Consider the following 25,363-nt stretch of genomic DNA (forward strand, 5'->3'; position numbering starts at 1 on the left):
AATAGTAGCCCCCGCTCGCCACAACTAGAGAAAGCACGTGCGCAGCAACGAAGACATCAATGCAGCCAAAAATAAATAATAAATAAATAGGCAAAATGACTTTGCAGTCTTTCTCTTACATTCTGTTGACAAAAACTGGGTTATATGACCACTGCCAGGTGGAAGGGAAACTAAGAAATTGAATAGCTAGAAAAGAATAGGATTTTCATGATGGTTTAAATCAATTACAATTTATTGCCTTGCTTCCACAAACAAAATTAGGATTCTATTGCCAGGAAGAAAAAAGTTGTGGATATTGGATAGGCAAAAAACGGTGTCTACCATAGCATATATTTTACTTTAATAGTTATTGCTAGGACAGGTTCCTAATAAACTGCAATAATACACATATCTATCATAGGGAGAGGGTCTATTTTTTGCATCCTTAACACCTCTATATACAGAAAGAAGCCTTATTCATTTTTACTGGTCTAATATGTGAAAAAGTATATCAGTGATGTTTTAATAACAATTAATGAGATTAAACATCTTGTTATATGATAATTGGCCATTGAGATTTCCTCTTCTCTGAATTACTATTCAAATTCTTTATTCATTTTTAATCGGCTTGTTTTTCTTTTCCTTATGTCGACTTAAAAAAATGCACAATGTGAGCTGTGAGTTAAGTTTTATTTGGGGAAAAATGAGGACTATAGCCCGGGAGACAGCATTCTAGATAGCTCTGAGATACTGCTCCAAAGAGGCAGGGGGGAAGGTCAGTACATATGTGATTTTGGTGAAGGGGGAGTACATGCAATCAAGCACAGATTTTTTTTGCAGAGGTTTCTGCTAGTCACAAGGAGCAGTCATCACCAGGAAGGATTTTAGTGCTTTTCTAGATATGAGGAGATACAAGAATTGGGCTCATAAAATTGGCTGCTGAAAATATCTATCTGAAGACCTGTTCTTCCAGTTTTTCCCAGAGCACAGAGTGCTGCATTTCTGCTCTCCACCATGAACTCCTTTCAGGGAAAGTCAGCAGCTGTAGCAGCACATGATTTAATCCTTGTAGAAGTAGACGGCAAGTGCCAATGGCAAGTGCCAATTTGTAGTTGACACTTATAACTTGTAGAATCTTTTTCATGTGCGTTTTTTTTTTTTTTTTTTTTTTTTTGGCCTCAACACACTGCACGTGGAACTTCCCTGACCAGGGATCGAACCCACGACCCCTGGGTGGAAGGGCAGCGTCTTAACCACTGGACCACCAGGGAAGTCTGTAGAATCTTTTTGTGTGATAGTAACGATTTTTCTGTCATTTGTATCACAAATGCATTCCCAAAGTGTTTATCTTTGACTTTATTTATGGTGTATTTTGCCGTGTTAAAAACTGTTATGTACGCAGTCAGTTTTGTCTATCTGTTTCTTAATTGATTCTGGGTTTCCTGTATTGCTTAGGAAAATCTTCCCTTTCTCCTTCAATGAATTAGAATCATTCCGGAGCTTAGGAAGCATTCATTTCAGATTCAAAGCAAAAATGATTAGGGGCCTTCCCTGGTGGCGCAGTGGTTGAGAGTCCGCCTGCCGATGCAGGGAACACGGGTTCGTGCCCTGGTCCGGGAAGATCCCACATGCCGCGGAGCGGCTGGGCCCGTGAGCCATGGCCGCTGAGCCTGCGCATCCGGAGCCTGTGCTCCGCAACGGGAGAGGCCAAAACAGTGAAAGTATCACAACCAATAGATCTGTGGGGAACAAAATTTGCCACCCCAAAATGTCTCTTTGGCATGCAGATTATTTCAAGCTGAAGACACTTAAGGCCCAAAAAACTCAGGAAGAAACTTTGACCTTCCCACTAACTGCCTAAAAAATGTAGATAGAGGGCCTGTTCCAGGATGGGAGCCATCACCATAGATAACTATAGTTTGAGCTAGGTGTGTAGACAGGGAGGAATCTAGCAAAGTCTATTTGTTAAAATTCTGTGTCCCAATTTCTCTGCGTGACCCATCAATCATTTCTTTACCAAACATTTACTTTTACATCTCCATGTGCGCTGGCCTTCTTCCCTTTTGAAGCCCTAAACCACTATCCCAACATCCTCTTTCCTCTTTAGCTGAATAGCATGTATGGTGAGGGCTTCAGCCATTGTGGAGAGTTATTCAGTTTTCCTGGTCTCTCCCATGTATACATGTTATCAAACTTTGTGTGACTTTCTCTTGTTTGTCTGTCTCACGTCAATTTAATTCTTAGACCAGCCAGAAGAACCTAGAAGAGTAGAGGACAATTTCTTCCTCCCCGACGTGGCATATCCAGGACTACAGGGATATAAGCGGCAGCTAAGAAAACACACTGTAGTAAGTCAAATGAGAAAAACCTTACATTTGGGTCAATATTTTCCTAAAAACATTTGATAAAATACAATCTCCATTTTCAACACAAAACATAAAATCAGTAGGAACAGAGACCACTTTCTTAACATGATTATCTCTTTCAAACCAAGAACTACCATCATTCTTAATTGTAAAACACTAAATTATTCATTTTAAAATCATGAACTTCTCACCATTGTCATGGTCACTTAGCATTATTTGGAAAGATCTGGCCAGTACAATAGACATGAAACAGAAATTAGAAATATAAATTTTTAAAAAGAGGAAATATTACACTGATTTCATTGTACACTTAAAGAACCCTAGCAAAGCAACTGAAAAATCTACTGCAATTAATTTGAAGAGTTCAGTTCGTTGACCAAATGAAATATAACCTTTAAAAAAATTGGTAACACTCCAGCTCTGAGCGTGTGTCATTTTCTTGGGAAGCTCTCCTTCACCCTTCCTGGGCAACCTGGAGGTGTTTTGTTTTGTTTGTTTGTAATATGCTCTCATGGGCCTCAGTTTCCTCATCATTACAATTAAGATATTAATGATATCCAACTCAGGGAGTTTCATGAAGCTTAAATGTGCTCATGCATAAAAGCCCTTCACCCAAAAAATGGCACATAGCAAATGCTCAATAAATAGTTATTGTATTAATTATTATTAGCACTACAAACAATCTGCATTGCACATCACTTTGTTTTGTTGGTTTCACCCTCATTGATCCCTGGGAATGGTGTTACATACACACAAAGCAAGATCTCACTCACGCAGGTGTGTTGTGAATGATCTTTGAAGCCGGTTCCCACTACCATGTCAAGTGTCTGTTAAGGGAACACAGTAGAGAGAAGGGGAGCCAAGTGTTCGCTGGGGAGCTGGGCCAGACAGTTTTCATCATGCCAGTTGCCTGAGAAATGCATTCAGACTGGCGACTCAGCCGTCATTGCACAAGGCACAGGAACACACCCTCAGGGAGATGCACGCAGTCACAAAGTAGGTATAGTATGTCTGCCAGGGCCCCCCTCCCCTAAACCAGAGGGCAGTGAGAGGTGACAGACACAAAGATGAGACTCAGAGGCCATGTGACAACCTCATTCCCCAGGGACTCCTGCAGGCCGTCATCGCTCACACTCCTTCCAGCCGGCCCCAGGGCCACCTACTCCAGAGGGGACAGCTAGAGGGCCTTGCTCGCTGACTGACTTAACTGTTGGAAATTGCTGCTCAGCAAGTATTTCTTTTAACAATTTTTTAAAATTGAAGCTTAGTTGATTTACAATGTTGTGTTAGTTTCAGGTGTACAGCAAAGTGAATCAGTGATACAAGATATTGAATATAGTTCTCTGTGCTCTACAGTAGGTCCTTGTTGTTCATCTGTTTTATATATAGTAGTGTGTATCTGTTAATCCCAAAGTCCTAATTTATCTCTCTCTCTGCACCCCCATCCCCTTTGGTAACCACAGATTTGTCCTCTATGTCTGTGTGTCTATTTCTGTCTTATAAATAAGTTCATTTGTATCATTTTTTATATTCCACATATAAGTGATATCGTTTGTCTTTCTCTCTTTGAGTTACTTCATTTAATATGATAATCTCTAAATCCATCCATGTTGCTACAAATGGCATTATTTCATTCTTTTTTATGGCTGAGTAATATTCCATTATATGTACAATGTGTGTGTGTATATATATATACACATAAATATATATATATAGTGTGTGTATATATATGTATATATGTCACATCTTTATCCATTCACCTGTGGATGGACATTTAGGTTGCTTCCATATCTTGGCTATTGTAAATAGTGCTACTATGGACACTGGGGTGCATGTATCTTAGAATTAGATATATGCCCAGGAGTGGGATTGCTGGGTCATATGGTAGCTCTATTTTTAGTTTTTTAAGGAACCTCCATAGTGGCTGTATCAATTTACATTCCCACCAACAGTGTAGGAGGGTTCCTTTTTTTCCACACCCTCTCCAGCATTTATTATTTGTAGACTTTTTAATGATGGCCATTCTGACTGGTGTGAGGTGATATCTCATTGTAATTTCGATTTGCATTTCTGTCATAATTAGCAATATTGAGCATCTTTTCATTTGCCTGTTTGCCATCTGTCAGCAAACACTTTGAATTGACCAGGCATGGATTTGCTGGTACTCTTTCTTTCACTCCTAGCCTGGCGATCTGAGAGTAACATTAGGAGGAGGTGAATGTAAACACTTCCTACCCACTCCCAGGCCCCTAAAGAACCCAGGAGCAGATGTGGCTTACACCCAGGAAGTTTATTTAACTATAGTTTCATAAAAGGAATCCCACTTGGGCATTTAAGTTTCACTTAAAGATCTCCAGTGACTGGTTAGCCTTGGTCCTCTCCCTAGATTTCTCTGTCTGCCAGATTTTATCCCTTCCTATTACCCCCCATCTTGCCCCCAAGCATGGGATGCAGACAACCTACTGCAGTATCATGACAAGTGTCACATGTAGCGAACACAGCAACCAGCCAAGATTCAGGAAGGCGTTTTATTCTGACAGAATAAAAATATTTGGGGTTACATGAGACATGGCCTTGGTATTAGACTTACATTATTGCCATTCCAAAGTAAGTCTGTAGAGAGCTTTTAATGATGAGGGGGAAATGCTCACAATCTAAAGTCAGGAAAGGGGACTTCCCTGGTGGCACAGTGTTAAGAATCCGTCAGCCAACGCAGGGGACACGGGTTCGATCCCTGGTCCAGGAAGATCCCACACGTTGCAGAGCAACTAAGCCTGTGCTCCACAACTACTGAGCCCGCATGCTGCAACTACTGAAGTCCGCATGCCTAGAGCCTGTGCTCCACAGCAGGAGAAGCCACCGCAAGGAGAAGCCTGCACACCACAGCAAAGAGTAGCCCCCCTCCCTGCAACTAGAGAAAAGCCCGCACGCAGCAACGAAGACCCAATGCAGGCAAAAATTAAAAAATAAAAAAAAAAAAACAAAGTCAGGAAAGAAGACTATAAGAGAAAAAAAAGACTATAAGGGACAAGATTAAAAATTAGTGTTTCTTTACATAGCAGGCTTGTGAGTGGTTTTCATTTTCTTCTTTAGTCATTTCTATATTTTCTATAATGTGCTTTTTAACCTCATTTTCATGTTTGTCACCTAGACAAGAATTCAACATCTGTCCCTCAAAAGCCCAAGCTCCTGTCTCCCTCTCTCTGAATCTTCACCCACACACTCTGCACTCCTAACCCCAAATGCCTCTGTCCCTAGGTTCTTCTTCCAGATGTTTGTGCCTAGAAGGCACATGTTCACCACACAAAGGGATATACCCGCCTTCCAAAAATTTTTAAATCAGATTTCTGGCTTCTCTTGAGAAATCAGAAGACTTAACATACTGCTCTGGGACTTCCATATGGCAGCAATCACTTGGTACCATCCACAGCCATCCCCTTTACATGGGCACTCTTTGCAGTCTACCACATCTCCCAATATAGCCTATGTCTCCCCAACCTGGAGGCTGAGTTTATTTTTCAATAGAACAGTTCTTCTTTTTCCGTTCCCATAAGAACAATGAAAGGTAAACCAAGAGGTCCATCTGCATCAAGAAAAAATTAAAGACAGCATCTTTCTTCATGAAATAAAGGATATTCCTACATGTTTACTAAGCTAACACAGGCCTGTTCATTCATTTAAATCACTTGCTTGCCCTCTGACCCAGATGGTAGCCAAGATGCCTTTCCGGCCTGGGAAGCTCATGGTTTCTGAGTGTGCTGGGCACTCTCTGGCGTAAGATGAGACGGTAAGAGAGGCTCTTTAACAGACTGGTGGTTGCCAAGGGGGAGGGGGTTGGGGAAGGGACGGAGTGGGAGGCTGGGGTTAGAAGATGTAAGCTTTTATATATAGGATGGATAGACAACAAGGTCCTACTGTATAGCACAGGGAACTATTCAATATCCTGTGATAAACCATAATGGAAAGAATATTTTTTTTTGAGAGAAAGGTCATGTTTTTAATTTAACTTAATTTCCTACACCAAAGAGAATTTTCAATAGGATATTTGACTTTTGCACCTTTAATGAGACCAGATGCTCTGGGGCCTGCAGCCATGAAGAGAAAACACACTTTCTAGTTTACACTTCCACTCTGAGCCTTTTCTAAATTGGAAAGAATATTTTTAAAAAAAGAATGTATAGGGACTTCCCTGTGGTCCAGGGGTTAAGACTCTGCCCACGCTCCCAATGCAGGGGGCCTGGGTTCAATCCACGGTCAGGGAACTAGATCCCACAGGCCACAAATAAAAGATCCCACGTGCCGCAACTAAGACCCGGCGCAGCCAAATAAATAAATAAATAAACACTTTTTTAAAAAAAAAGAATGAATATATATATATGTATATATATATATATATATACATATATATAACTGAATCAGTTTGCTGTACAGCAGAAATTAACACAACATTGTAAATCACCTATACTTCAATTTAAAAAAAGAACAGAGAAACACACACAAAAAAGGAAAGAAACTAAAGCCTTATAATTTCTAATTTGTACACAGTTCACTCACTGGCCATTTCTTTATGCTTTTGGAAAGCATATCACGATGTTCCTGTATTACATCAGCCTACATGGTCACCTCTGTAGTGGATGTACCTCCTTGAACCCAGAAATTGTGCCTTTTTCTTTGGTCACTACAGCACCTAGAATAGTGCCAGACACGTAGTAAGTGCTTAAGAATATTTGCTGAATAAATAACAATGCTTGAGTACAAAAAAAAAAAAAAAAGACAGGCTCTCTGACCCATGTTCTAGCCCCTGATCCTCCGCTTCTCCATCAGGCCAGGCTGCAGAGTTGGTATTCAATAATACACCCTGTAGCATGCAAACCTGACCTTGGAAAAGTCAGAAAAATGAACAGTGCCACTGTGACCCCAGGACAGCAAGCCAGGAAATAGTCATCCCATTGGGCTGCATCTCACCTGCACAGTACTTTGGGCTGCAAGCAACTGAAGACCCAACTAAAAGAGACTTAAATAATAAGTTTGTTATGGGAGCTTGCGGGTGGGTAGTTCCAGAGTTGCTTAATTCACAGGCTTGTGACCTTAAAGAACCCAAATGCTTTCCACCTTTCTGCCAGCCTCAACATGTTGGCAATATCTCTCCTCACAGTTGCAAGTAGGTGGCTGTGATTTCAGGAATCACATGCGTATATGGTAACATCTGTGAAGAAGAGGAGCTTTTCTTCCCATACATTTGTTTTCATGAGGGAAGAAAACCTTTACCAGAAGCATTCCCCTCAGCCTCCCAGAAGCCTTCCCCTAAGGTCCTATTGGCCTAAGCTAATCACTGAAAGGGCAACCACCATGATTTGTTTGAACCAATCAAGATCCCCCATCTATGGCTGGAGTCAAAAACAGCTTCCCTGAGCATATGAGAATGTGGACCACTGCAGCAAGAAAGAATGGGGAATGACTGCTGGATGGACAACTCATGGTATTTTCTACCTATGCACACTTCAAGGCTCACCTCAAGTTCATCTGCCTCTGGAACCCCACCCAAGAAAGCCCCCCAGCTCCTTTGAACCAAGAGGGCTGATTGCCTGGATGTCTTCTTTGTAACTGATAACTCAGTCTTACAGCATTTATTGGATGTGTTTGGCACAAGGACGAGTCAATTCTCACAGAATGGCAGACGAGTGAATGAATGAATGAATAGTTATATGATTAAGTGGTCTGGAGGGTGATGTGACTAGAGGAAGCCAGCAGGCCAAAGCATTCATTCAGGAAAGGGAGAAAGGATTTAGACTAAACCAGGGATAATAAGGATGCAAAAATAGATCACATTTTAGAGAAATGTGATAAGATCCAGTCACTAGTGGACTGGGGGAGTGGAGGGTTTGGGAGGAGTTGGTGATGCCTCAGTTTTCTAGTTTGGACTGTCTAATTCTATTCATAGAAGAGGGAAGTCAGGGGGTCCCGGGTCCTTGACTGTACCTTCCTCTTACTGCAGTGCTCACTAATGCTTTTGGTTCAAGAGGGTACCTTCTGGAGAACAGGGAAAAGAGCACAGTAATGAGATTGGAGTCAAGATCATCACAGAGGGGCAGAGGCAGAGAGAGAGCACAGGTGAGGGCTGCCACCTGAATTGTACCGATCACTGAAAACTCCCTGAACGCAAAACACTTGCTCAGGTCCTGTGGAAAGAGGGGACTTCTCAGCTGCTGAGCTAGGTTGTTGCCATATTAACCCTGGCGCCCCAGTCAGCATCCAGGCAGAGGACATAACTTGTAAATGAGCTGCCATAAGTGCTAAAGGCACATGCTGCTGGGAAGCAGGAAGGGACAGTTCCAAACGCTGCGGCAGAAGGTGGGTAGGAAAGAGCCCCATATTTTTAATTAAATGAAGTCAGATTGACCTGACCACTGTATCTTAAATTTCTCTAAGTTAAAAAAGAAAGGAACACAGAGCTATTTGGAAGATTATGTGCCATGATTTGAAGTGTATCTCCAGCTGAGTTGAAATGTCTCTAAGAGTAGAAACATAGACTAGAACCAGCACGTATAATCAGAAAGGCCTTCCTCACACTGAATAAAGCCCTCTATGGGAACCGAAGTTGGTTCCTGGTAGAAGGAGTACATATCAGTCACCCTTCTTAAAACGCCTACCATTCAGAAGTGGTGAGTCCTTCCTATTGCCCCTTCCCTTTTCTATTCTCTGGCCTAAACAATCTTTATTCATTTTGCTTTTCTAAACTCATTCCTTTAATAATTTTTGCTCATTTCTGTGGCTTGTTTCCTGTTCCTCTTCTGTGGCACCTCCAAATTGCTTCAACAGGGTATCAGGAGCCCAAGCCACGCCCAATACAGGGAGGAAACTGCCATGCATTTTTCTGCCATTCTGAATTTCTTTCCCCTGAAAACAGGTCAAGGATATAAGCACGCACACCACAAGAGAGGAAATATAAGTGGTCAATAACATATGCCCAACTTCACTAATAAAAGACATGCAAATCAAAATAACAATAGAGCATTTTTCACCTATCTGATAAGCAAAGATAAAAATGATTCTTAACCTTCAGTGTTGAGGGATTTTTCAAATTCTACTGTTAGGAATATAATTTGGAATAAACTTTATGAAGGTAGGGCATAACTTGGCAGTATGTAATTTAAGACATAATCACTGTCCCCCATCTGAATTCTACTTCTGTAAATTTATCCTTCAGAAATGTTAGCACTAATGTATAAAGATATATGAAAAGAGCAGTAGTATTGTTCATAGTAGGAATAAAATAGAAACAATCTAAACATCCAGTAATAGAGACTGGTTAAATAAATAACGGTACAGACATACAATGGATTCCTATGTAGCCATTAAAAAGAATGATGCTGGGTTGGATTGGGAGTTTGAGATTAGCACATGCAAACTATTATATATAGAATGCATAAACAATAGGTCCTACTGTGTAGCACAGGAAACTATTTTCAGTATCCTGTGATAAACCATAAAGGAAAAGAATATGAAAAAGAGTGCATATATATGTATAACTGAATCACTTTGCTGTACAGCAGAAATTAGCACAACACTGTAAATCAACTTCAATAAGATAATTTTTTTTAAGAAGGAATGATGCAGGTTCTAATCTACAGAGTTGGAATGATGTCTTATTTTGTTAAATGAAAACAAACAAAATTTTAAATTATAAGTAAAGCAGGGGTCCAATTTTAATAATCTCTGTGTGTATATATGAAGAGCTATAGAGATATACACTTGTGTACACATAGAAAAGAACACTATAAAACAGTGGTTTTTAAAATGGGTTCCACACAACAGCAGCCTCAGCATCACTAGGGAATTTACAAGACATGCAAGTTCTCAGGCCCAACCCCAAACCAGCTGAATCAGACTGTCTAGGGCTGAGGCCCTCAATCTGGCTTATAAGCCCTCTAGGTCATTCTGCTGCTCACTACAATTTGAGAATCACTGTTCTAGAAAGAGCATTTATCTGGAGGTGGAAAGAGAAAAGACCTAGCTTAGGGGGAAATTTCTGCTTGTTTATTCATTTCTGGACTGTTGAGAAAATTTAATTTTGTTAGTGAGGAACGCTTCTCAAAGTCACGTACACATCTTACTAGGCTGTGCTAACTTATCAGTTGAATCGGCTTCTGTGCTCTACTTGAAGAAAATAAAACGCGTAAAAATTCAGATTCATCTGTACAGCAGAAATAAACACAACATTGTGAATCAACTATACTTCAATAAAATTTTTTATTAAATTCAGATTCATGACGCCAATAACGTAGGGAAATACTTATATTACTGAATGGTTTCCGACATCACCAGAGTAAAGCAAAATGAACACACACATCAGGAACTGAACTTGGCTCTGCTGTGTGAGCTGAGGAAAGGGAACTCAGTCTCTGAGCCTTAGTTTCTCCTCTGTGACTGAGGATGACAATGGCCACCTTGTCTCCTCACAGGTCACAGGGAGGAGCAGGTGACACATGGAAAGCCCGCTGCTTATTGTCATATATTAGTATCAAGGTTTCTTAAACGTCAAAATGCCCTCAACGACTTGATCGACTCACTTGGTTTTACAGAAACATCAACGTTGCATAAAATCATACCAGAATAGTCCTCCTAGTAGAAAGCGTTCTGCCAGACAGCCTTGACACATACCTGCCCAGATCACTTTCACTACTGAAACCTGTGAAACTTGCATGAGCCAGTGAATGCGTGCAAATGCTTTCTTTCTGCCATTCTCAAGCCCTCCCGCCCACCCGCCCCAAGCCTGCTTTGTGTTGTGTGTCTCTTTTATGGTTCGTGAAAGGCCTTCTTCTTGTCTCTCTCACTTCCCTGTCCTCAGACAACAAAGCCGGCTTTTCTGTTTGCACAAAGTGCTTGTTGCTGTCTTGAGCCATGAGAAAGCAGGGAGCAGAAGAAAAATAATGTGCTGCTTCTTTCTGCTCCAGTAGAAGGAGTTATGAAACAGAAGCCTGGGGCCAAAACAGGCTCACTGTCGTGTGTTTTGACAAAGAAATCATTTCCGTAAGCACAGTCTGCAGTAAGTGGTGGTAAACTAGTCTGTGCGGCACAGATCATGTAACTGGGAGGCTCCTGCCCTGTCCATGGGACCCTGGTCTCTGGACCCAGGTAGGTACCAGGGTAGCAGGCAGGATCCTGGTCTTCCATTGAGAAGCCCCTCTCCCCTCCCCAGGGAGGAGGGGTGCAGGGGGCTGCCCACAGCTGCATGAGATGGGAGGTCCCTGAGACTGGCCCCAACTCCCAGCCCTTCAAGGTTCTCCATCTGGCCACAAGGAAGCTGTTGGGGCAAATACAGGTATATTCTCAGTTTTCCCCACTGAGATACTGAATTGATAGGCCTGGGGAGGAGTCCAGGAATCAGCCTTTTTTTTAACTTCTCTGGTTGTTTCTGATGGACAGCCAAATTTAGGAAGCTGTTTTAGTGCCATCTAAAATGTTTTCCCCGTCTGTGAAACCCTGACTCTCCAGGCAGAACTGGTCTCACCACCCACCCTGGCCTTCTCCCCATTCTTCACACAGGCAGCCTAAGGGAGCCCAGGCCAACGTGAGACCGAATACTCCCTTGACACGTCTCTCTCACCCTCCAAAGGTGAGTAAGGATCTGGTCAACTGGGTCCCACTCCAAGCTTTGCCACTTACCAGCCCATGTCCCTGGGAAACTGACTTAAGCATTTGAAACTGTTTCCTCAGCTGTAAAATGAAAAGCATTATTACGGCAAAGAGTAACTGGGTTGAAAGGGACCAGGTATGGGAAAGCGATGGGCACTTCCCGTAAAGAATCAGCTAAAGCTAACATTGTTATTCATAAGCCTTGGTTCAGAGCTCTCTTCCCAGCTGGTGGTCCTCACACTAGCTCCTGACATTTTAGAGACTCCACAATGAGCAGCATCTTTAGTACATATCTAACCATTTTCCTGTGTATGTGTAGGGGAGAGGAGCATCGAGACCCAGCCGGCAGGACCTTGGGTGTAGCTGTGCCCCACTTGGACTAGAGGAACTCTGCTCTGAGCAGTGTCTCCGCCCCAACAAGAGTTCCTTCAGAGACAACGTTCCTATGCTGAAATAAACCAGGTAGAGATGGGTGTCAGGGTGCTGGCTGTGGAAGGATTGATCCCCTGTGTTCCAGAAACTCTATTTGATACTGGGGACATAAGGAAAATTATAAAGACAAGACTTCTTCACTCGATTTCCAAAAGGAAACCTTTTCCCTTGGCTTGCTACTTCTTGAGCCATCACTGACTTTTCCCATGCAATGTTCCCCGGAACGCTGACACTCCTCAAAGTGGCTCTAAAGCCCCTTCAAAAGTCTTAAAATGTGTCCCTGTTTCCAATGTGTATACCGTTCCCAACTTCCTTCCCCCAACAGCACTGTAGGGCCTGAAGTTTGGAAACATAACAAAGAGTGTAATTCAAGTCTGCAAACCACTAAGTCCCTACAAACTTGCTCTTCTCTCCTCCCCTCCTCTCTGTTTCATTCTTCTTCCCTCCACTCTGATCCCCCCTCTGCCAGAAACAGCACTGAACTGAGGGCGGGTATCCTCGTTCTAGTCCTGGCTCTACAGCCATCCAGTGGTGTGATCTCAGGTCAGTTATTTCAGGATTCTGGCCTCACTGTCCCCATCAGTAAAATGAAGAGGTCCGAATAGACATTGGTCTGTATTTCCTCTAACCTCTGATCTGTCTCTTCTCCATTATGGACATCCATAACAGCCTTTGGCCTTAAAGTCTAAGTAAGACTTGACCATGCCCACCGACTCAGGACAGAAATGAGGAAACCAGGCCAAGGTATCTGCATCTTCCCTGTAAGTGATTTTTAGAAAGAGAGGAAATAGCTTGAAGGAGTTTCAGGATCTGAACCCACAATGTTGGGTGAGCTGGGGGTGAAGTTTTTTGATGTTTCCAACTATAATTGTGGGTTTGTCTCTTCCTTCTTTCCATTCCATCGTCATATGCTTTATGTATTTTGAAGTTCTTTTATTAGGTGCATATATGTTTAGGGTTGTTATGTTTTCTTAATGAATTGACCCCTTTATCGCTATGTATTATCTCTCTTTTTATTTTATTTATTTTAATTTTTTTTATCCCTCTTTTTAACTGGTAATCATCTTTGTTCTGAAGTCTACTTTGTCTAATATTCACATAGCTATTCTACCTTTTTAAAAATCACTGCTTACATGAGATATCTCTTTCCATCTTTTTACTTTTAACCTATCTATGTCTTTGTATCCAAAATAGGTTTTTTATGGAAAATATAATCAGGCCTGCTTTTTTTTCCCCAATCTGACTATCTCTGCCTTTTATTTGGAGTATTTAGACATATAACTATATAACTATAAATATGATTGGATTTTAATCTGCCATTTGATCATTTGTCCCATCTTCGTTTATTTTCCTCTTTTCCTGCCTTCTTCTGTATTAATGAGAACCTTTAATATAATTCTATTTTAGCTCTACTACTGGCTTAATAATTATACCTCTTTATTTTGCTTTTTAGTGATTGTACTACGGTTTACAATATACAGTTTACCATCAAATATTATTATACCACTTCAAGTATAGTAGTAGAACGTTGCAACAGTATACTGTCATTTCTACTGCTCATCCTTCATGCTATTTTTGACTAATACTTTGCTTCTACATATGTTCTAACCCCCCAAGCAGATTTCCTTTCCCTCGCCTGGCAACAGATGGCTTTGACTTCTACCTCTAGTCCAGCACTAGCAGATTTTGCCTACAACTGGGGCACTGCAGAGTTTCCTTCCTCTCCTCACTCCAGAAGCGTGTGGCTTTTGCATCATATGAAAGAAGAATCTGGGGAACAAGTGGGGTCCTATGCCTCTGCAACGCAGAGAGGAGGGCTCTTTCAGGTCTCCTGCCCCACCCCCAGTCTTCTCCATGAGAACTTGGTAGAAGCTAGGGCAAAACAGTTGGCAAGGAAGTGTGGGCTCCCCTTGGGTCTGGGGCTTTCCAGGGATTCTAAATTGTCATACTAGAGCCAGAGCTGGCTCTTAAGAATTCATTAAAATTTCAGCTGTTTTCTTCTTACCTGTCGGCTCTTGTGGCAACTTCTTTCCTCCATACTCTGGCAAAGGTGAAATAGTTCATCTGTCCTGTCTCTCCTCAGAATAGCTTCTCACCACCTTAGAATTTAGTTAACTTGGTTTATTTAAGACCTTAGTTCTTTCATGGATGCAAAAACAATTAATGACTTTCTAAAATCTTTATCCAGCTTTTTCTCATTACTAGTGTGTGCACAACAAGCTCTTGTGGCTTTTTATGTTCTAAAACGAAGCGAAATTTTTATGTAATGTCTTCATTGAAATAGAATTTAGGTATTACCATAAGGTGAAACACGTTAGACACATCACTGCTTCCATCCAAATGTTCCACTTCTATCTCTTGCTGAGAAATCTAGTACTTTGTTCTAATACTTCTTGCTTCAAACCTTAAGCAGTGTTTTCTAAACATCATTCAACAATTTTCAATATTCTTTTTGTGAAAGATGAATGCATCTTAGTTTTTTGCCGTATTGCTTTCTGTGTGTTTCAGCCAGGGAGTCAGGATGTGTTTCTCCAATAGTGTATGGCTTTTTGTCTTTTGCTATTGCCTAAGAAACCTCAAGAGACTTTAAACTGTATTATTACATTTAATAAAATGTCCTTACAAATAGGACTGATTTTTCTTGACTTCAAACATTTCTGAAAAACTGTAGATACCTGCCTTCATGTTTTCTGTGCTTAGTTTTAAATACATTGCTAAATGTGATGGCTTTATTTCACCCTTAGCTATTACCTCAAAACATGCCATAAGGGCTTCCCTGGTGGCACAGTGGTTGAGAGTCCGCCTGCCAATGCAGGGGACACGGGTTCGTGCCCCGGTCAGGGAAGATCCCACATGCCGCGGAGTGGCTGGGCCCGTGAGCCATGGCCGCTGAGCCTGCACGTCCGGAGCCTGTGCTCGGCAACGGGGGAGGCCACAACAGTGAGAGGCCCTGAAAAACATGCCGTAAACTTAGAGGGAAGGTCCCCTTAAAGATTGTGGATGTAAATTTGTAGTTCAAGTAGTCTTCTTTACCAATTTTTTCCTTTGTTACCGACTTCTTATCAGATCTGGTTGGATTACCATTGTTTTTGTTTTGTAACATGATATAGTTCATTCTGGAAGTAGAAGTGTTTCCCTACTGTTTTTTGGTTCTTTGCTTATGTTTAAAGTTTAGTATTATTTTTAACCTGTGGCCTCATTTTTAAGCCATTTGTCCACTTTGTTAGGATCATTTTAAAATCCATAAATCCATTCATGTTCATTGCAGTTTGTTTCAATATGCTAAAAATGAGCAAATGAAAGCCTGGGGATGTCACATCAGCCTCTGTGTGACTGTAACCCCGATTCCACTCTTAAGATACCTCCAGTGCCAGACATGCAGGTGCTAGTTTCCATTAAATACAAGGATACTTAATTTCTTTCTTATTCCTTGGATTAGAAAATAAATATAAACAGATGTCTTAGTATGTTCTTCCTGCTCCCCAGTGGGTCATCCTTGAGGATCTCACACCCTACCTTGGAAAACATTAGGGTAAAACACGTAATGGGTGCCTCGCACACAGTGGGTTCCTAGTTAATGCAAATTCTCTTCCCTGGGGGAACATGCTTGGAAAAAGACATTCGGGATGTCTTCCCATCCTCAGCTCTCTGGTGACTTTTGGAGGTTTATCTCTATAGGCAGGACTCAGGGAAAAACAAGGCAGGGGATCAAGTGAAGGGGTCTCCTGAAGACTCACTCCTGAGCCCGGGCACGGCTTGCGTGAGACCAGAGCCTGAGGTTAAGGGATGAGAGTCACTGAGTCACCACGTTGGGGTCCTCACCAAGGCCATGATCGTGGGGATGGCCCTCAGCAGAAAGAGCTCACCCAGATGTCTTGAAGGCAGGCTCTCCAGAAACGGAGGGAAGACGCTGATGAGAGAGCCCAGGTCTCACCCAGGCCGCCTGGCCCGCTGAACAGCTGCTTTTAGCTGACAGGAGCCACAGAGGTCCCTGCAGACAGGCGCCTCTATAAGATTCCCAGCAGCAGACAATGTCCCTGACTTTGAAATGCAGCTCTTCTCTTTTCTAAGTGTTCTCTTAGAAACAATGTAGCTGGAGACTGCGGCCACAGTCACCAGCCTGAGGCTTCTGCATCCCTAGATGTGACCATGAATACTGCTCGTCTTGCCTGCTGCTTCTGGGATCTGGACAAACCCCACAGGCCTCCTTCTCAAACTGCATCCTCCTCCCTACAGAGGAGCTGGAAACCAGCCCTGTGGCTCCTCCGATGGGCAGCGTGACAAGGAGTCTCTGTGCCCACACAGGAGCAGCTCTGTGTGTCCAGCTGCCAGCCCATGGCCTTTGACAAAGCCACACAGGGAAAGCCTCTTGCGCAGCAAGCATGGCTGGCAGCGCATTTACTGGCCTGTAGCAGTCCTGTGATGGTAAGTCACTGCCCCTCCCGCCAACCCACTTCAGAAGCACAACTTAAATAACGGCTTTCATGTTAAGGTCTGAAGTGAGCCAAGGTTGGGAAGCTCCTGGCTTTTACGATGTGGCTTTCCTCCTGTTTTGAATGGGCTCCTTTGACTAACCCTAAACCAAGCTATCAATCAACAAAAAATCATTGAGCACTTGCTACTTTTCATTTCACTGCAACGAACATTTTTTTTAACATGCTCACTTGTACCCAGCTACAAGAGAAGCTTCAAATAAAGAGAGACGAGGTAGAAAACAGAGGCCTGGTCCTGGGGATGTAATGTACAGCGTGGTGAATATGGCTAACAGTACTGGATAGTTGAAAGTTGCTAAGAGCTAGATCTTGAAAGTTCTCATCACAACAGAAAAAAAATTGTAACTATGTGTGGTGTTGGATGTTAACTAAACTTACGCAGGCCCCTTTTATCCATGGAAGACACACTCCAAAACCCCAGTGGTTGCCTGAAACCCCGGATAGTACCGAACCCAATATGTACTTACGTGTTTTTCCTGTACATACATACCTGTGATAAAGATTACTTTGCAAATTAGGCACAGTAAGAGATTAACAATAATAACTAATAACAAAATAGAACAATTATAACAATATACTGTAATAAAAATTATGTGAATGTGGTCCCTCTCTCTCTCTTAAAATATCTTGTACAAATGTAATGCCTTATCCATCTTAACTAAGCACTTGCCCACTGTGGCTATAACGTTTGCAGTTTGAGGTGCAACAAAAAAACCAGCATGAATTTCTTTTTCCTTCTTCACAATTTCACAGATAGAAGATCCATTCTTACCATAGATCTTAGCAACCTCAGTGGACGATTTTTTTTTCTTTCCTGATTAAGTTGAGAACTTTCACCTTTTCACTTAAATGAAGCACCTTACGCCTTCTCTTTGGCATTTCCAGATTGCCAGCATCACTACTCTTGCCCTTTGGGGCCATTATTAAATAAAATAAGGGTTACTTTAACACAAGCATTGAAATACTGTGACAGCCAATCTGATCTGGTGACCGAGACGGCTACTAGGTGACTAACAAGCAGGATATGCTGGCCAAAGGGATAACCCACGTCCCAGAATGGCACAAGATTTCATCACACTACTCAGAACAGTGCACAATTTAAAAGTTATGAACTGTTTATTTCTGGAATTTTCTATTTAATACTTTCGGACCATGGTTGACAAAGGGTAACTGAGACCAGGTATCTTTCTGTGGAAAGCAAAACTGCAGGTAAGGGTCATCTCAAAATAGACACATATAACAAATCATTATGTTGTATACTAATACGATGTTATATGTCAATTACATCTCAATGTTTTTGATTTTAAAATTTTAATAAAATTTTTAAAATTAAGAAAAGAACAGCCTGGGACTCCAGAGCCAGAAGAGACTGTACCTTAACTTCTGTTCTAAAGATGACAAAATAGGTTTTCTTTTGTAAAACCAAAAGGTTTACTAATATGCCCAGGGACCTCCAGCAAGTCCCAGTTAATAAATAGCATTAGAAATTGGAACCCAATCTCTCAGAGAGAGGAGGGGCCTCTTAGTATGTTTCATCCAGTTGGACCGCAACTTAAGTTTGCTGAATCCTGGCTCCTTCCCCAAGATATGCTGCTGCAGGGGGTCTAGAGAAGGCCCAGGGACCTTCATTTTAAACAGCCTTCCTCAACCATACCCACCGCCTCACACACACACAGCTGATTCTGATGACAATGGCATCGGTCATTGGTCAAGTCCAAATGTCCAGTAAATGTCAAATTTCCAGGGAGCCATGCCACCTGAGTTGAAGCAAGCCCAGTGATAAGACAAAACACACTTCCTGAGAGGGCAGCAAATTTCACTGCTGGATGGCTCTTAGCATTAGAAAGTTCTTCCTTAATGTAACAGTGCTTCAGGGAAGTGCTTTCAGGTCCTGAGAAGACATGTGCTCAGGTGAGCCTAGGTGATGAAGGTGTAGTGTAAGGCCACATGCAGAAGAGAGGAGGCAGGGCTTCCAAGACAGGACTTGGGGCCCAGATTGCAGGGGTCCATCATGGGGAACTGAAATAAGGGCCAATTGTCTTTCAGGTCCAGTAAGCACTCCCAGAGATCCAATGGGTTGTCTACCCGCAAAAGCGGACATTGGTTCTTCCCAAAAGAGAAAACGGGTTAATTTATCATCATCCATTACTAATATGCGTATAATTCAAAAATAAGTGTGCATTTTTTGGAAGGATGCTGGAAATAGTTTACTGATACACATGAACAACTTTTAAAATTTGGAGAGTAGGGCTTCCCTGGTGGCGCAGTGGTTGAGAGTCTGCCTGCCGATGCAGGGGACGCGGGTTCGTGTCCCGGTCTGGGAAGATCCCACATGACGCGGAGTGGCTGGGCCCGTGAGCCATGGCCGCTGAGCCTGCGTGTCCGGAGCCTGTGCTCCGCAATGGGAGAGGCCACAACAGTGAGAGGCCCGCGTACCGCAAAAAAAAAAAAAAAAAAAAATTTGGAGAGTAGAGCTTTAGAGCAATAATAAATGAAACTAATCCCTCTTTCACATGGTACTTCTTAACATTTCAAGACAGCTAGTCTGGTCTTCCTAAGTCATCTTTTCTTCAGGAGAAGCTCCCTAGGGTGTTTCAGTCAGGCCGGCTGCAAGACCCTTCACTAGCCCTGGCTGTGTTTCTTAGATAGCGTATGGCTAAGATCCACGGCAACTCACGTCCCTCACAAGCTCTTAAAGAAACTCTGCAGAACAGCATGCCAGGAACAATCATGCTCTTTAAGAATTCATTCAAACATGTCTACTGAGTACCTACCATACACAGTCACTGTTTTAGCACTGGAGGTACAATGATTAAGAGAAGACAGAAAAAGTCTTTGCTCTCATGAGCTTACATTCTAGTAGAGGAAACAGGCAATAAGCCATAAACATACAAGATAATGTTTATACAGTGTAAGTGCTATGAGAAAAAATAATGCAGGATCAGGGGACGGTGAGCCATGGAGATGGGTGACTATCTTAGATAGGAAGGTCAGGGAAGCTTCCACTGATAAGTTAATTCTTAAGACCTGAATGAAGTGAGGGCAACAGACGTGAGACCATATGGGGCAAGTGTATTCCAGATAGAAAACACAGCCCATGCAAAGACCCCACAGAAGGAAGGCCTGGGTTTGAAGAGAACAATGAGGCCAGTGGGTCAGAGGGTGGAGAGGGGAAGGAGATAAGATCAGAGAGACTTGGGACTTCCCTGGTGGTCCAGTGGTTAAGAATTTGTTTTGCAATGCAGGGGACGCCAGTTCGGTCCCTGCTTGGGGAACTAAGATCCCACATGCCGCAGGGCAACTAAGCCCATGTGCCACAACGTGAGAGCCCGTGTGCCGCAACTACAGAGCCCACGCACTCTGGAGCCCACGAGCCACAACTAGAGAGCCTGCGCACTGCAACGAAAGATCCCTCGTGCTGCAACTAAGACCTGAAGCAGTCCCAAAATTAATTAATTAGAAAAGATCAGAGAGACTTGGGGGTCGGATTAGGTAAGGTCGGTGAAATGAGGTAAGGAGTTTGGATTTTACTTCAAATGTGATGGGAAGGCACTGGAGAATTTTGAGCACAGGAATGTGGTATATTTTAAAGTAGAAGTTACATTTTAAAAGATAATTCTTAGTTAATACATGGACCACAGAGGAGCAAGAATGCAAGAAGAGAGACATGTAGAGAGGCTATTGCAATTGTCTAAGCAAGAATCGTGTTGCCTTGGACCAAGATGGGATTGGTGGAAGCGGTGGGAAGTGGTCAGATTGGGGATGAATATTTTAGGGTCAGCAGAACTTGCCAATAGTTTGGATTGTGTGGTATGAGGAAAAGAGAGGAATGTGGGATGGTTAACTTGCCTGAGCCAGTGAATTGTAGAATAGTGAATAATGACTAGCACAGTCGTTTCCTGAGATGGGGATGACTAGGGAAGGAATGGGCTGGGGGAACAGTTTTAGACTTGTTAAGCTTGGGACGTCCTTAGTTGTTGAGTAGATAATTGTATATATGAGTCTGTTGTTCAGGAGCAAGGTCAGACTGGAAATATAAATTTGTAAGTCATCAACACAAAGATGGTATTTAACACCATGAGACTAATAAAATCACCCTGGAAGTAAATAAATAGGCCAAGAACTGAATCCCACGATCTCCAACATCCAGAGGTCTGAAAGATGGTGAACCAGCAAAGGAGACTAAAAAGAAGCTTCCAGCAAGGAAGGAGGAAAGCCAGGAGAAGGTAGTACAAAACTGCTTCAAGAAGGAAAGAGCGATTAACTATGTCCAAAGATGCCAAGGAGCTAGTCAAATGTGGACTAAAAAATTAAACTTAGGTTTTGGCAGAATGGAAGTGATGTTGAAAAGAGCCTTTTCAGTCGAGTTATGAGGGTAAAAGTTGGATTAAAGTGGACTGGGGTGAAAAAGGGAGGTGAGAAAGTAGACAGTATAAACAGCTTTGAGACATTGTCAAAAAGGAGGATGGGGCGGGGCTTCCGTGGTGGCGCAGTGGTTGAGAGTCCGCCTGACGATGCAGGGGATGCAGGTTCGTGCCCGGGTCCGGGAAGATTCCCACATGCCGCGGAGCGGCTGGGCCCTTAGCCATGGCTGCTGAGCCTGCGCATGCGGAGCCTGTGCTCTGCAGCGGGAGAGGCCACAACAGTGAGAGGCCCGCGTACTGCAAAAAAAAAAAAAAAAAAAAGGAGGATGGGGGCTTCCCTGGTGGCGCAGTGGTTAAGAATCCGCCTGCCAATGCAGGAGACACGGGTTCAAGCCCTGGTCCGGGAAGATCCCACATGCCGCAGAGCAACTAATCCCGTGTGCCACAACTACTGAAGCCCACGTACCTAGAGCCCATGATCCACAACAAGAGAAGCCACAGCAATGAGAAGCCCACTCACCGCAACTAGGGAAAGTCCACGCACAGCAATGAACACCGAATGCAGCCAAAAATAAAATAAATAAATAAATAAATATTTAAAAATTAAACAAAAGGGTGGAGATGGGGTAACAGCAAGAGGGGATTTAAAGACTATGGAAGGTTTTGTTTCATTTGGGAGATATTCTGGTATGTTTATTTGCTGATAAGAATAATCCAGCAGAGCGGGTAACATTTTAATGACAGCGGAGAGAGAAGGGACAATCACAGTAGGCCAGAGGGGATGGGCTTCAGAACATGAGTGAAGCTGGCCTTAGATAGGAGAAAGAGATAATTCCTCTACTGCACCAGAAGCAAAGCAGAGTATATGGGGTCAGATGCAGGTAGACTGGTTGATTTGACGATGGGAAGATGAACTACTGCTCTTTTTCATCACAGAAATAGAGATGAGGTTGCCAGCTGAGGATAAGAAAGGGGGAGGGAGGGATGTCGTACTTTATGGAGACAGTGAGGTGTGCAAAAGTCCTCTTGGAGATCAAACGAGTGAATTGAAAAGAAAACTGTGGTAGGACGTCTGGGTAGTGAGCACTAAGAGACCTCTTGAGATTTCTGGTCGTGTAAAGCAAGAACATTCAGTATGGCAGTGGGACTTTTCTTCAGCCATATCTGCTACTCGGAAATAGAGTAGGCAGAGAGATGAGTTTATCCAGGGTTGTGTTTTGCCTGGAAAGTACTAGGGAGCGAGTGAAAACCAAGGAATTGTGTTTGCAAGGGTATGGACATTGGAATGTTATCTTGGATAAGGAAGTAAATGAGACTATGAAGAGGAAGATTGATAGCATAAAAGTCAACAGATGGGAGGTTTCTATGGAATTGAAGAATCACTGACACTGGGGTAATCAGGTAAAAGATCTGGAAAGATAGGTGGCCATGGAAACCAGAGAGTAGGATGCTGAAGTCCAGATTTTAGGAGATGGTCCAGTTACTGGTGATGAGGTTTCAGGTAGGGCCATGGAAAGAAATTGAGAGGCCAGGGGTGAGATGAATCATCTAGGTAGACGTTGAAGTCACCCAGAATGCTGATGGGAGCAGTGCTGGAGAGGAAGACAGTGAACAAGCTGCTAAAATCCTAGTGAAGAAGATGTGAAGGTGACTTTAAGAAGGAGAGATAGCCTGTGGTAGAGTCTGATGGCTCGTGCTTCGCAGAAACTGGGGGTTTTGAGGAAGGAAGAGGGAGAAACTGCCTGGAGTGCCACGAGGAGCAAAGACCATACTACCCGGCCTTTTGTACCTTGAGAAAGACACAAAAAGAACACTGTGAAAGCACAGCCAGGTTTCCATTAAGCAAGATCAGTCAAAGCAGAGTTTGAAAACCCAGGCAATTTTTCTGGTGACAGACTGAGTTCCAGAAGGGAGGACTGGGGGCAGAGATGGGTGGGAGGTGGATCAGATTGGGAGCATACACAGCCCCCTTGTGGAAGCAGGGTTTCTGGGTGGGGATACCCTGTGAGTCTTGGACTTCTGTGGGGACTGCCATACATAAGAAGGCAGGTTGATGGGACTGAACCTGATAGCTCTGAGGGAAGGTGAGCCTCCGTCCTGGGACTGGTTTCCCACAGACTTTGCAGTAGCCAAGCGGGCTTGTTAGGCGGTGGGGAATGGTCGTCTTCCCACTTACCAGGAATGCACCATTCTGTCAGCCTTCCTCAAATCACCTTATTTAATAAGACTTTTCCCCAAGCTCCAACTGGTCTCCTTGTGAGCTGGACAGGACTGTGTACAGCTGTGAGGCTCCAGCTATGAGCCTAAGGCCCAGTTTTAAAACAAAATGGAGGTGACTCCCAAGACCTGCCTCTTAAACTCAGTCCCTTCCAGAGAGAAAGAGAGGAAAACAGAGGGCTCTCTCTTGAGGTCAAAGTAGAACTGATCCACCTCAGGCTTCCCAGCTTCCCACGCTGGCAGCAGCTGCTGGAGCATCTTTGCACGCAGACCCCACAAGAGAAGAACAAGCTTCATCTAAGGAGAGGCCAAGGTCCTAGCAGGAAGGCCCTGTAAGTTCCTTGCCCTTGATCCACATCCCAGGGGGAACGCCTGCGGTGGGAGAGGGAAACTTGAGCACGCCCTAGAGGACGAAGGCATTCCCTTGTCTCACTTACTTAAAACCCAGGCCCCTGGAACAAAATACAGTGTCCGGGTGCAGAGGACAATGGGTTATATCATAGCTGCTGCTGTCAGTTCAGTCCAAGATTAGGAACTGTAGGTATCTCAGTTGCCAAACTCGAATGTGCAAGAAATATCCCTTTCTTTATTTTCTTTATTTATTTACATTTTAGTTTTATTGGAGAAAAGTTGATTTACAATGTTGTGTTAGTTTCAGGCGTACGGTAAGAGATTCAGTTATACATATACTATAACTCTGTAACTGATTCCTCGCCTCCTTCCCAACAGGATGGCAGGAAATTTAGCTTGGTTATCCCTGGTGCATTCTTCCCCAGGATTATGTCAGAGTTTCAGGATTTTATGCAGTCAGTGCCATGGTATCTCTGAGGTAGGAGTGGAGGGTCCCATTGGTCATCAGCCATATGTCCCCACAGGTTTCCCCTGAAAGGTTCACTGTCCCCTGTTCTCAGGGTCCTTTGGATCCAGGGACTGCCTGCTGGGACCGTGCCACACACAAGACAAGAGGTCCTTTTTTTGAGGCTACCTAAAGGCCCGTGTGCCTGGAGTCCCCACACAGTCATTCTCTAGGATCTGGACATTTCCTGGTTGACTGGGGTGAAGAGAGAGACCCAGCTCCAACTTCTCTCTCCATCTTCTGCCCGCCGTCAGTTCGGAAAAATCTCCAGCTTGGGAGAGGAGAGCAATTTCCCATGACTCTGCCCTGAATCCTCCTTCTTCCTTTGAATTCCTTAGACTGAGTTCTCCTAAAGGATTAGGTTCTCTGGAAAATTGCTTGCCTAAATGTAGATAAGGGAAAGGGGAATGCGCAGCGTGAAGAAAATATATCAATATCTGAAAATATTGTCCTACTACTATCCAATACGTTAGATAGCTTATATTGAACCTGATGTTATCAAAATCCCTCAGATCTTTTCCCACTGCACTGTTGCTAAGAGTTATCCCCTACATCATTCTGATTTTTTTTACTGAAGTGAATAGCTTAACATTTTACCCTAGTAAATTGCATCCTATTACTTTCAGTCAATTACTATTAAGACAGACTTTAAGCTTAGTTCTGTGACCCAACACATTATGGTATATAAACCCCCATTCTCTTCTACTGCCTCTTTTCTAAGATGCAGAATTTTTCACATTTTAATATTATGGAAATCAAGATATATCTTAAAATCAATGTCAAAAGAAACTTAACCAGCCACCAGGCACAGAAATAAATTAAAATGCTTAGCCTTCCACGTGGGAAATAATCCACGCATAGAAGTTTTTGTTCATCTGATTCTTGTGTCAGTTGAATATTTACATTTTTAGTGCCATTCACTCTTTTAACTTAAATTGGTATCCCTAATTACCAATTTAAATCCCTTTGAAAAGAAGATCACATTATGATGAAGCTCCGAAGCAGAAAGCTGTGTTACAC

Source organism: Lagenorhynchus albirostris, chromosome 13, assembly GCF_949774975.1.
Source record: "Lagenorhynchus albirostris chromosome 13, mLagAlb1.1, whole genome shotgun sequence".
Classification (NCBI taxonomy): domain Eukaryota; kingdom Metazoa; phylum Chordata; class Mammalia; order Artiodactyla; family Delphinidae; genus Lagenorhynchus; species Lagenorhynchus albirostris.